The sequence below is a fragment of the Lacerta agilis genome, chromosome 9, assembly GCF_009819535.1.
Source record: "Lacerta agilis isolate rLacAgi1 chromosome 9, rLacAgi1.pri, whole genome shotgun sequence".
Lineage (NCBI taxonomy): Eukaryota > Metazoa > Chordata > Lepidosauria > Squamata > Lacertidae > Lacerta > Lacerta agilis.
Genome location: NC_046320.1, coordinates 26356161 through 26369864, shown reverse-complemented (window position 1 = coordinate 26369864; position 13704 = coordinate 26356161).

Below are 13704 nucleotides of genomic sequence, written 5' to 3'. Positions count from 1 at the left end.
GGGCTGTGCAAGGGTCAGAATTATGAATGTCTGGCTTTGAGAAGCTTTTCAGTTGGCAAACACAATGTGCAACAGTTCATGACTAAGGCAGCTTCCTGTCACTTTCTTTGAACAATTGCATCCTTTCCTTGCTTCTTGTTCACCTTCATCTTTTTCTTAAAGTATCCTTTTCACCTGTAGTGTATTTTTTCCCCTTAAAATGAGGATATATACTCCACCTGACTTTTACAGAAGTGTTGAAGGGTAATACTTAATACCTTATGGGCCACCTTTTTTTGAAAAGGCTAATCCATCTTTCTCTGCTGAGAGATAAAAGTTAGAGCATTTCTCAAGTCCATGCAAGGGACTGAACACAACGAGAATGGATTCTTTGAACATAAACTCCAGCCCTAAACATGTTATGTGGAAGACTGAGGACCAGGGTCACAGTCTAGTAAATTAGTTGTTACAGATTGGAATCCTGAGTTTTTATGTGGGGCAGTTAGAGAATAGGGAAATAGGAACACAGAACTATTTGTCTTGTTTGAAACATGAATAGCTCTTGTGCTTGATATTTACTGGTATTTGATTGGAAGTTCTCACTATTCACTTATACAAATGGCCATTCTTATTAACAAACTGTACATTGTTTCATTGTTGTATTAAACACATTTTACACTTTATTTCCAGCATTTTGCTGATAGGTGCTATTTGAAATATAAAAACAAGCTGCTAATGGGCTCTCTCGGATTAGGCCTCAGAGTGCGCTATTTGGCCACTAAAGCAGAGATGTTGTTTTGAGAACATAACAATCCCAGTATGAATTATTAGAACTTTGACTGATGTGGGTGAAAATGCACAATCATGCCATTCACAGATGATCAGTGGAAACATTCTGAGATGTTTGTTGGCCATAAATTGCACTAGCCTATGAGGAACGTACATAGAAGAAGGAAGGGAAAATATGGTAAAGAAAACATTTAGAAGATGTCAAATGCAAATTTGGGACATGCACAGAATTAATCTGCACATTTAAGCATGATGTCAGGCTTGGGGAATTCTATACTCCACTGGCAAAATCAAGGATCAAGGAAGAAGCAAGAAAGTTCGTATTTATGGTTTTATCGGTTCTCGTGGTGCAAGACAAAGAATCCAGTCCTTAACTCCATAGTGACATTGCTCACTCTGAGCTCCTCCCCTTCTTTCCCCAGCAACAGCCTGTGTCCCTACGGGTATCCTCAGGAGTCAAACGTCCTTGAGCCCTTCACTCTTGAATTCTAAGTGAGCAGTAAGTACGTGGGGATGGTGGCTTTCCTATGCTTTCTAAGGGCATCTCTGCTGGAAAATTCTCCCCCTCTCCCTCCTTCTCCTAACACCTCATAACTTGGCAGCTCTGAATTCTGCTGCAATTCAATCCTGTCTTCTCCTTCTCTTGAAACAACTGGGGAAGGGGAGGTGATCCACCCACTCCCCCTCCTCTGAGGGAAGCAAGGGGGGGGGTGATTCCCAGCCTTCCGCTTCAGTCCAGTCCCTGACACATGAAAATGTAAACAGCTCCCAGATCTACCAGAGGGGTGAGACAGAGTGTTTTTATTAAATAAATAAATAAATAAATGTTCTCTGTATTGTGTTTTCTGGTGACCATGCACAGAAAAATGGACATCACGTTGCTCTGAAAATGTATTTATTTATTTATTATTTATTAGATTTCTACTCGGCACATGCATCCAAAAGACCCAAAGACCAATTATTATTGCTATTATTGATTAAATTTGTATACCACCCTTCACCTGTAGATCTCAGGGCAGTTCACAACAAGATAAATACAAGATAAAACCACAAAATACATAATAAAATCAATAATAAAGCACACACAAACACACACACAAACCAATAAACCCCCCTTACTCCCACTCCAAAGATGGGAGAGTGCTTTTATATACTCCTGCACAGAAGACATAGTATTGGTCTTTGTTAGAGGTAGCAAGCCATATTGTGTTAAGGAGAGCAGCAATACGTATACCCCTTCACATATTTTCCTACTAATGAATTAAATGCAGAATACTTATTGAGTTTTAATTTAATTGAAGCTGCAGTTTTATACTTATTTACCTGTGAGTAAGCCCAATTGAACTCAGTGAGACTTTCACTGGTTTATGTAGCTTACAGAAGTAGATTTGTATAGGATTGTCCTGTAAATCACTCTCCTCCCCCCCCCAAAGGAAAAATATAGTTTCATCCAAGCATATTTTAAATGATGATAGAGCAAAGTTAAATCTTTTCTCAGTCAAGTCTCCTGATATAATACAAACATGAGTATTAACTAAATACCAAAATAAACCTAATTGAAATTAGGTTCAATATACTTAGGCTTAATATACTCAGCAGACAGATTATAGAGGTAAGACTGATTCATCAAGCAGACAGGTAATTTTGATTATAGGGCTTTTGGAAGGTCCAGAAAAGGTTATTTAGGTACAGAATGTGGTATAGGAATCCTTTGTGGATACATCAGCTACGAACGTTATTACATTTTAGAAGTGTGGTGCACAAGAAGAGGAATCAATGGTACAACTCTCAAAAGAGATCATGTTTTGAATTAGTTATTTAAGAAATTGAACAATCTATATCTACTTATTTGCAGCACTACACTTCTTGTGTGGATGATAGTACCTTTTTGCACATATCCCGCTTGTCATATGCAGTGGAGAATGGGATACATTTCATCCAGTGATGCTCACACACCATAAAATTAACTACAATTGTGTTGGCAATGTTCCATATTTGCTTCGCTACATCTACAGACACTATCAATTCATCCTTATGGCTAAATATGAGATAGGTAACATAGGGTCTACTGTGTCCGCTAGGTGATTTTGCAGTGGTCTTTCACACAGAAATATTTTGCAGTAAGAAATAGTGAACAGGGACTGCCGGCTACACTCAACTTCAAATTTAGTGGGATCCTTGCCAACTTGCCCTCAGATGACATTCCAGGGGTCATTTTTCTACTACACTATCACGTTCTCTGACAGTTGCTCTTTATTGTTATCTCATCCATAGTGCCTGCTCAGAGAGTTGATAAGCAGTAAATAGTGGTAGACCCTCCTATTTACCATTATTATTATTGTCTCTGCTCACTCTTTCACCCAGTGGTCCTGTGGGAAAACAAATGGTCAATTACTAATAGTGTTGAGTAGCCTTAGGGGTGAGTCAGGGATTATTAGTTTTCCATTTCAAGGTGGCAGGGTCTCCGCAGCTTCCCAAGAATCCTGGTTCTTCACACCAGCAGAGCTGATGGCCTCCTTTTAAAATAATGGTCTTAAACAAAAAAAATGCAAAATGAACCTCTTGTGGGGTGGTGTCTGTCAAATGATTATCTGATTCAGTGGGCAATCTGAGCCTCTGACGTTTGAATTAAAAAGTGATTCCACCAGTTTCCACTGATTTAAACAGTAAGCTCAAAAGCGACAGAACAGAAAAGGTATGATGTTTCCATTTCTGGCTAAAGCGGGGAGTTGTGATTGATGTTTGCATTTTCATTAGGTTTTAAGAGTTGGGGTGTGTGTGTGTGTGAATATTTCCATAATCATCGACTGACCAATTTTGGTCATGAACCAAGTCAAAATTTCATCAGTCAGCTTGAAGATGGTTGAATACATTCATTATTACTCAGTCTTCACCACTGCCTTCTCCTTGCTATTTTCTTGTTTTTATTCCAAGACAACTGTGGAAATTTTAGTTGACAGTATATATTTAAACTTCTAAGGGACAGATCTTTCAAAACTAGGAGCTCCTAGTCATCTGCCCTGTGAACCACCCTGAGACCTCCAGGTATAGGGCAGTATATAAATAATAATAATAATAATAATAATAATAATGGTTCACTATAAGATTTTTTTAATTCTTATTTTAAGTTTCTGTAGTTGCTTTACATTTGCTGTACATTCTTTAATTTTAAACCATTTTGATTATCTAGACTTTTTATTATGTTTGCAACAGACAGACATTACAACGTGGTGTGGAAGAATAGATCGATCTCTTTCTGGTCTGTTTCAGTTTCATATTCATAAGTTCATCCTTTCCCAATTCTGCATATATTTTGGTATGTGTTTACTCTAAGCTATGCACTTTTGTATGCATTTTAATCTAAATTTTGCCATTTAAATATATATTAATATGCATTTTGGTATGTTTTTTGAGGAGAGGACTGTTATCACAAAATTCAGAAAAGGGGAAAACATATCCTAAGAATGAGAGGTGTGAAGAATAACTGTACTCAATCTGTTTATTACTCTAGGAAGTGTGAATAAGCTGGTTTACTTAAAAATGTGGCCTAAATTAAATCCTCAAACATCCTTACCTTGTGACCAATACAACTAACCTAGCTTGCAAAATAATTTTCTATTTCATGGACCCAACTATTAGAAGTGTACCCTCAATTTGAGAGGAAAATAAAAAGTCTATCTGGTTCCAATCTAGGATTACCCCCCCCCCTGCTTTAGTGCAATGCCTTACTGCCCAGAGACTGTCACTCTTTGCAACAGCAGAAGAACTGTCAAAATAGAAGCAGGACTGCTCTGTACCGTCCCTGAAGATCTCATCAATATACCTCTCTCTATTCCTCAGCATCTTCAACATAGTCATCCTGACTTAAAATAAATCCATTTGATTTTCTTCCCAATCAGGAAGGAAGAGTCATATAGGAAGAATTCAGTGCAATACATAGGATAGCTTCCATCCAACTGTTCAACTTCTGCATATCTTCTGTTAGCTTGAAAAGTTTTAGATTTCATTAGGAAAGTTAATGTACACGTGCTGAAGTTCTGACTTCAAGCCCATGGCACCCTCTCCCTGCAGCTGAATTCAGCACTGTTTCGCTTATAGTTTGGCTGGTGGCTCTCACGCCAGCCTATGGGTTTTTTCTCTCATCAAATAAGGAGTTCTCTTGGGGGAATTCGGAATATGCGCCTGTAACTATCCCATAATCTATATCAATGTTACTGTACATTACTATGCTAGATCACACTCTCCTCTTTCTGGCCTTCCCAACCAAGGGAGTTTTGAGGAAATAAAATATATGACTTACAGCAGCTTCTGCCCACTAACTACCACTACCTATGTTTGATAGAGTTAAAAGCAAGTTGCCTTGTTGCATGGTCAGCTTCCTCCCTTTTTTATCAGTGAAATAGAAGGGAAAAGATTCCATGTTGCCATCACTTTCTTGTACACAAAGCAAGTGTACAAGATACAGTCTTTTGGGTAGTATGTGTCACCTAGTTTTCAAAGAGATGCCAGATGGGAGAAGGAATAAATTTCATTTATGATAAACAAGTGAGTTTAACAAGTGTAGATTTGAATGTGCAAGTCCTCCTGTTATCATTTATAAACATCATAGTGGTCTGTTCAACCTGGCATGTCTCCAGCCTAGAGACCTACTGCCAATCAGTGTAGGCAATATTGCACTAGAATAAATGACAGATGTGCCTTAATATAAGTTAGCACCCTAGCTTTCCTAACTTAAGACCCTAACAGCTATTATTTCTGATACAGTCGATCTTACTAACTTACTAAACAAGGTTCCTTCAGAATGAGAAGGGGTGTTGTTGCGCCTGCTTTCTTTTGCTAAGCAGTGACAGCTTTGTGGGCTCCAATGCTGCTGAAATGTCATTTCCTAGGGCCTTCCTAGAAATGTCATTTCCTAGGGCTTCTGGGTCCTTATTAAGGACTTTGGAAGTCTGGCGAATGACAGTTTCCAGGAACCACTGAGTCCAAAATGGTGTTACTGCCTAACAAAAGCAGAATCAGTCTTTATAATTGCTGCTGCAAATAATGCCAAATAATTTTCAGCAGGAAAGGAGAGAGTGTGGTGGTGGTAGTAGTGATAGTAGTAGCAGCAATCATAATGATAATGTTATTAATGAGTTGTTGTTAGTATTTATGAGATTTATTACCTGCCTTTCAACCTAAGGTCCCAGGACAGTTTATACAAATAATACAAATGAAAACAAAATATGGTAAAAACCCAACACAAATACAACAGCATCCACACATTAATTAACACATTTCAGATAGACCACAATTATACTTTCAGATGTCACTGACCAAGGAAAATAAATGTGTCTTCAGCAAATGAAGAAAACTGAATAATGATGGCACTCAATACAACTCTAAATAAAGTGAGTTCCATAGTTTGGGGGCTGCTACACAAAAAAGCCCTCTCCTGGACCACTGGTCCTTTAACATCTAAGGATGGTGGAACTAGCAAGGCAGACTCTCTGCCTATCTTAATACTTAGATGGTCTTGTGTATATTTGATCTTGTAGCTATATAAGTCATTAGTTTGTGTGTGGAAAGTCTTTGGATAGACTCAGGGCCATGGAAACTGGAAGTCTTATTAAGAGCCAACAATTTCTATAGAGAAGCTGCCTTTTGAGAGCCTAGTCTGGTGAATGTAAGTGTGATGCACAGGATTTCATTTTACATTCAAGTTTTGGAAGACTTTCTTCTCATGTTCCGAGCTGGAGAATTCATGCACCAAGAAAGATCATTCTGAACTGTGGTGCCATCTCTATTAATAAAGTTCTGGGTATAGGTTTCTATACACAAATTATATTTCATGATACGGTGTTTGCATATGCTTGTGCTGTACATACTATACAAAAAAGTATATTTATTTCATGTTCCTGTTCAGTTATACTACACTATTGTCTACACAACTGAAATCGTATTTCATTTTGCCATCTAAATGTAAAATCACGTCTCACCTGAAGTAATTTGCTTTGAGTAGCAGTTTTTAAAACGTTAAGTGATATTTCCAATAATCCCCAAGCACACACATTACTGTTCAAGATCTGTGCTTTCTTCACAAGGCAACCCATAATCGTAGTTTGGAAAATTGCTGTTATGGTAAGGTGCTGACATTATTCACTGCATGTGGGATGCCGGGGGGAGCCACAAACAAAACCAGACAGCTGGAAGGCTATTTAAAAATGTAATTAAATAGAATACTGAATAAGTGGATAGCTCTGCTAAAGAAAACAATAGTGGTGACAAGTTATCTAAAATCTCACAGCACATCCTCCTAGTTCTTTCTATGAGGAATGCTATACAGCTGGAGCAAAAAAGGCATATTTAACAGATTTTAAAAAATAATGCATCAGTTTTATCCATTGTTAATGAAAGGAGCCATATTGACTACATGATAAATTAATGTAATCTGTTTATCTTGGGAACAGATACAGCAGGACTAAATGCTTCCCAAGGTTCCCCCACAGTCTGATCTCAGACCATCAGTTATTTTAAAGAATATGAAAGTGACTTCATGTAGTTTATCAGCAAAACAATATTCAAATGAGACAACGTCCTTTGTAATCTTCTATTATGAAAGTCTCAAAGCTTTCATAGCCCTTTCTGTAATTGAAAGAGGTGTTACATGAATCCAGGTCCGAAAGTCCTTATGCCATTAACATAAGAGAAGTAGATGGAAAAGCAGACAGGAAGAGCAGGTGCTGGAGAGAGAAGGGGGAAGACCAAGAACTACCAGGGTGTTGGTGCCAACCCTTGTTAGAGAGCACAAGACTCAGGGTCATGCAGTGCTGCTTCAGGAAAATGTCTGCAAGCTGGGGGCACACGTTTCAGCTTGGAGAGATGGCACATCTGCAATCCCAACCTGGTGCTTACACCAGCCTGCTTGGCTACAAAGAAGCTAACCAATGGCCCGCCTTTCCACTCCCTCCAAATCTTTCCCTTTAGGTTTTGGGATACCACCACCTGGGTGGTAGTGGCCTAATCATACCAGCCATGGTGGAGATGGAGCCTCAACTGGGGCTGTATGCTAGAAGGAAACCCGCTTCTGAAGGAGAAGCCTTCAGAAAGTTTTAATGCCTCTACAAAGAGCCATCAGTGCACCTACAGAGTCTTGGCAGTAGGTGCTCAACACCTTGAATTTGCATCCAAAGATTTATCGGTACAGTGTAGACCTGAGGGTGGGAAATATAAATGGCTACTAGGGCTCTGTTGATGTGGTTACCCCATTGATGTAACCAGCTGGGCTTAAATATATATTTGCTTCACTGCATAGAGCTAAACCTCTTCCTTTTTGTTGTTGCAAGCCACTCTCTCTTTTTCTTTTCTTTTCGGTCCCCAAAATACAGTTTTTGCAACTAACTATGCTGGGCTTTACTATACACACCAATTTTTCCCACTTAGGGAAAACCCATATTATATGGTTGCAGGTGGCATCAAGATGTGTTCAACTGCAGCATGTTGCCATGTAGGCTTCATTCCTAAAAAGGAGCACCTGGAACATTGCAAATATGAAGTAGATATTGGTGCTGAAGTGCCCATTGCTTGGATAAAATATAAATTGAAATAATTTAAAAAATGAAACCTATTTGAAATCCTTTTAGTGTAGAGATAGTCTTGCATATTGCAAGAGTTTCAACCCAGGTATTTTTTTACTGATGGGAGAGAGACTCCTGAGGATTACCAAACCTCCCCCATTTGTTGTCTTGCTTTGATTCAAAATTACTTTCTGATGTAATTGAAATACTCTAATGCACGTGTTCTTATTGCTTAGCAGCAGATCAGCACCTAGCTGAATATCAGAACTTTTGAGATTATTGTGCATTTGAATGAAAAATATGTAAAGCCCCCTGAATATATCTGTTCATTTTCAGTGTGATCATGAATAGCTTCTGCATGCCTTGACAGCTGGGATGCTCCCTCCAGAATAAAGTTCAGGCCTTTTGTTGGGTAGCAGGGGGAAGCCTTGTTGACAGATGTCTGCACTAGCAAGTTTAGGAAAGTTTCAAAGGCTTAGCAGCAGTTTCAACCACTCTTTTTGACCTTTTATTTATTGTATTTATTCATATAAAGTCTACTGGAGTTTGGAAGTTTAACCATTACATTTTACTGAAGAATAAAAAATGTATAAGTGCAGCAAATGACTTCATGAAAATGTTACAGCACATAAGTGCATTCACAATCAGATTTTCTTAGCATGCATACACACACACACACACACAATCTCATATATATTAGATAGGTAGAAGAAAAGAAGACAGGGAGAAGAAAAGGCTAAGGAGTAAACCCTACACAAATCCAGAGCTGAATCCCTAAGACAGTTGGATGACACCTTGTATGCCTCCTTCTGCCAACTCCTGCAGCCAAGCTGGTACCAAACATATTGCTCTGCTTTCCTTTCGACCACATCAGGGAGGCTGTCTGGACAGCCCTGGATCTCCATACACACTGCCCAGGCTTGCACCCAGGGGAAGTCACTTTTCAGTGCTGCTAATGCACCTGTTTGACTTCACCCCCAGAGGTGCACTCCATTGCCTCTCCAGACAGATGGATGCCAACAACAAAGTTAGTTAGAAAGACACAGATATATAATAATATATAGTGTATATATTGAATAGCGTATTGCTGGATTTACAGACCACAGACCAGACCTATTTGGTATGCTGTATTAGGCTACAGGATTACTGCCTTGAACGTCCACATCTCAGCCTAAGATGTGATCTGCATTGTCAACTTAAACATAACTTACATAATAGATAAGCAAAGGGTTGAAAAAGGGCTTGTGGGCTGAATCAAACACCTGCCTCAATTAGTCAATTCTTGGCATAAAATACATAAATACATTCAAATATGTGTGTATGTGTATGCATGTGTGTATGTACACACACATCTTTATTTTATTTCAATATTTCTCCTATTTCAGCTACAACCCTATGTCCGCTTATCTGGAAATAATACCCATGAACTCAGTAGTATTAATTTGTGAATAACTATCTGTAGGATTGCACTTTTAATGCAGTTTTTCTTCATTCCTCTTTCTCAGGACCAAATGGTATTGATACACAAATTCACACAATAAGTGAGGGAATCCCCAACTGCTATAACTAATAGTTATGGAGAGATAAAATTTATCCAATGATGGTTGTTATGTTGCAGCTTAGATCTTTACAGGAAAAGTTTTTATCTGTACTATTTTTCTAGAAAAAGAGGGAGCGGAACTCACCATGAATGCCTCCCTTGTCTCTTATAATGGCAATGGCGCCCACCTGAAAGGTCCTGTAACCAAGTTCCGGCAAGTTCTAGCTGAAACAAAGCCCCGATTTTTAAGTTGCAGGCTGCAACATTTATTGCTTTTTGAAATGACTTGGTTATTGGTTTAAAATACCAATTGATATCCCAGAAACAAACATTTTTATTTCTTCTTTTAACAAACATCTAAGAGCTTTACATAAAATACTAAAATATTTATCTGATTCTTCAATTTTGCTTCAAATTTCACTTTGGGTGAAAATGGGTGGCAATTCAGCAATATGCAAAATCCCCTTGATACATGTGGCTGGTCATATTTAAACTCCTTTGCTTACCCTCCAAATTCTTTAGAAGTTCAACTTGAGGAGGAGTCTCCAAATTTGCTGCAGATTTCACTTTAGGCAAAATGCTGATAGCAACTCTGAATGTAATGTATTCAGCAAGTAAGATATAAAAAATAACTCGCTTACCTACTTTCATGTCTAGCAGGAGATATAGCCAAATAACCACAATTAATTCCACACAGTTTGGCAGACTTGGCATTGCCTGCTGAGGAGATGAGACATCCAGATGAAACAAGTATTAAGACAAAATTGGCTCTTGCAACTATAAAGAGGCACTACCTGCCGATGAGTATTATTGACATAATTTGCAATGCATTATGGGGAAGCTCATTTGTAGCCTTTTGTTCTTATCTTATGATTAAGCAAAATACCAGCTTCCCACTAAGGCTGTCTTAATATGTAGTAGAAGCTGTAAGACTAACATATGTATCATTTTTTTTAATATAATTGCTTTGGTCACAGCAGTGTTTATAAAAAAAAGTGTTTATTTTATTTAACTTGCTGAGCATGTTGGAAAAAAAAGCTATGAATTTTCAATTTACTCTACATGTGGGAATGAGCAAATCCTCTAGCTTTCAGCCAAGGGCATGTTTTTTTCTGGTATCAATTTGTTAATATCTGTTTAAATTTCCTTTACGTATTTAAGGCCAGCTTTCTTTTCACCCTTGGCAATTCAGTGCCCAGCATTTTGGAAGGGAGCCTAAAAGAAATTGTATATTATTATGATTACATTTTCTCTAGGAAAATAGAAAGCTTACTACTTAATGAGCTCATGACATACCATTGGGCTGTGTACCTTGTAAGAGTGTGAGAACTTTTTGTCCAAAGTTTATGTCAATATTAGGATTTCAGATTTACAACCTGGAGATACTTTTTGCATTAAATTGGCTAACATCACAGATGAGGTGGATTCAATGGGTAATACTTGTCCACAGCACAAAATCATACCACTTAGAAGCCAGGTTGGCAAGTAGGGTATATAAACAAATAACTGATGGACAAGAATAATGGGCAAGGGGGCATACCATGTGTGTTGAGGGGTTGCATTAGAGGCCAGCTCAGCACTTTGTATTCATGTGGAATGGATGTTGTCTCCATACAGTGTGGATTCACCTTCCTCCTGCCATGCACAGTGCCCCAATACCTCCCCCAAGAAATGCATACTCTACCCCTGCAGTGGACATTTCTCAGTGGTTGCATGTGTGCATCTGCATTACTTCCTGCCCCACCATATTAGCTGATTTTAAGAATTTGGAACTATAAATAAAACAGGTTACAATATACCACTGTTTCCCAGACTGTCAAGCTTGTTTTGCTTCATGTTGCTTCATGCCACAAGACAAATTGGAGGGAGGGGCTGTTTCTGTGGCATGTTTATGTTGGAGCTCTGCATTGTTACATTACCTCAAGCCACAGCGCAGGCCCCTCCAAGTGACGGCACTTCAGGGTTAAGGTTGTGTTTACTGCTCAAAGGCATGCCCAAGAAATTTCGCCAAAGTGTTCCTGCCCTCTATTCCACAGACAAAATTCCACAGACAAAATCAGGGCAGTTTAGAACAATTAAAATTACAATACCACAGTAAAACCACAATATCAGGTCAAAATATAATGTAGAATATACAAATACAATTAATAAATTATATAATCACTTTTTTAAATCTAGGAATGAGCCTGAAAATAAAACTGATTTTTAACTTTGAAAATTATTAGTTGTTATGACCAGTTCTAGTTTCAATGGTTTAAGTGCCTTGCCTTTTCTCTCTTTTTGGAATGGGCATATTATTATATGTCATGGGCTTCATTTTCAGTCGACAGTTCAGAGTTTAATGTTCATTAAGTTAATTTTCTCACCAGCAGTTGCATTGTTACAAGTTGACTGGGGGATTTATCCTTCAGTTTGTTATATCCTTAATTGTCACACCTGTTAAGGGACCTTTCACTGCATAAATTCTGTGGGATTTAGCTAATTCTGCACAGAATTCACTGCAATTTACTGGCACTATATTTTTACAGTTTTTAAATAAAGATGTAGCCATATCTCATCAATCATTCTTGCACTTTCAAATTGTGACATGTTGGTATGAATTTACTACAAATGAGAATGTTACATTAATTATTGGGAGAGTGGGGAACCAAACGACTTCTCCAATTCCCTTTGTTCAGTGTAGGAACTTGTGTTCTCTCTTCAGCTGGGAAATTCCATGGAAAATCTTTCCGCACTATAAATATTCCCCAGGTTCTATTCCATTTAAATTATTGACTCCATACCTTTAAAGAAGGTCCGGATATTACTCTCTCTGTTTGTTTTGCCCTTCAGCCAATGATTAGTAGCCCTTGCCTGTAATTACAAAATTTCTAAGGTTGGCTGCTGTTGGAGCTCACAGACAGAAATGGTCAGAGTTTGTAGATTTGGGACTGAGAATTTGCTACTTGAGCTCTAGCTAGTGAGACCCAGGTCTAATCCCACAATCCCCAGAAGCAATAAAGCTTACTGGATAACTTTAGGCAAGTCACTGTTTATAAGCCTAACCTACCTCACAGGGTTGGGACGTGGGTGTCACTGTGGGTTAAACCACAGACCCTAGGGCTTGCCGATCAGAAGGTTGGCTGTCCGAATCCTCGTGACGGGGAGAGCTCCCGTTGCTCACTCCCTGCTATTGCCAAACTAGCAGTTCGAAAGCACGTCAAAGTGCAAGTAGATAAATAGGTACCGCTCCGGCAGGAAGGTAAACGGCGTTTCCGTGCGCTGCTCTGGTTCGCCAGAAGAGGCTTAGTCATGCTGGCCACATGACCCGGAAGCTGTATGCTGGCTCCCTCAGCCAATAAAGCGAGATGAGCACCGCAACCCCAGAGTCATTCGCGACTGGACCTAATGGTCAGGGGTCCCTTTACCTCACAGGGTTATTATGTGGATAAAAAGGAAGGGAAGGGAAGGGAAAGCAGGAGAGTTTGAGCTCTAGGAAGAGGATAAAAATCACAAAAGCACCATGGGAATTCTAGTTTGGATCCAAAGGCTCCTTGCTTCTTATGGAAAGGACCTTCGATCATAGGAAAGAAATATTTGGAGCCAATTTTCTTTGTAAATTAGGATATGGAAGCATTTGGATGGCACAGTTTAAGGACAGTGTAAACAGCCTGATTTGGGTTGAATCAATCCTTATTCAAACTGGTCACGTATGGAGGTTGTCATTCTATCACTCCATTATTCATTCAGCTCACCCATCAGTGTGTAGAGAGGTTTTTACAAACTTCATTGTGTGTTGACAGGCGAGCTGAGTGAATGACGAAGTGATCAAACAACCACTTCACCATTCATCCTGCTTGA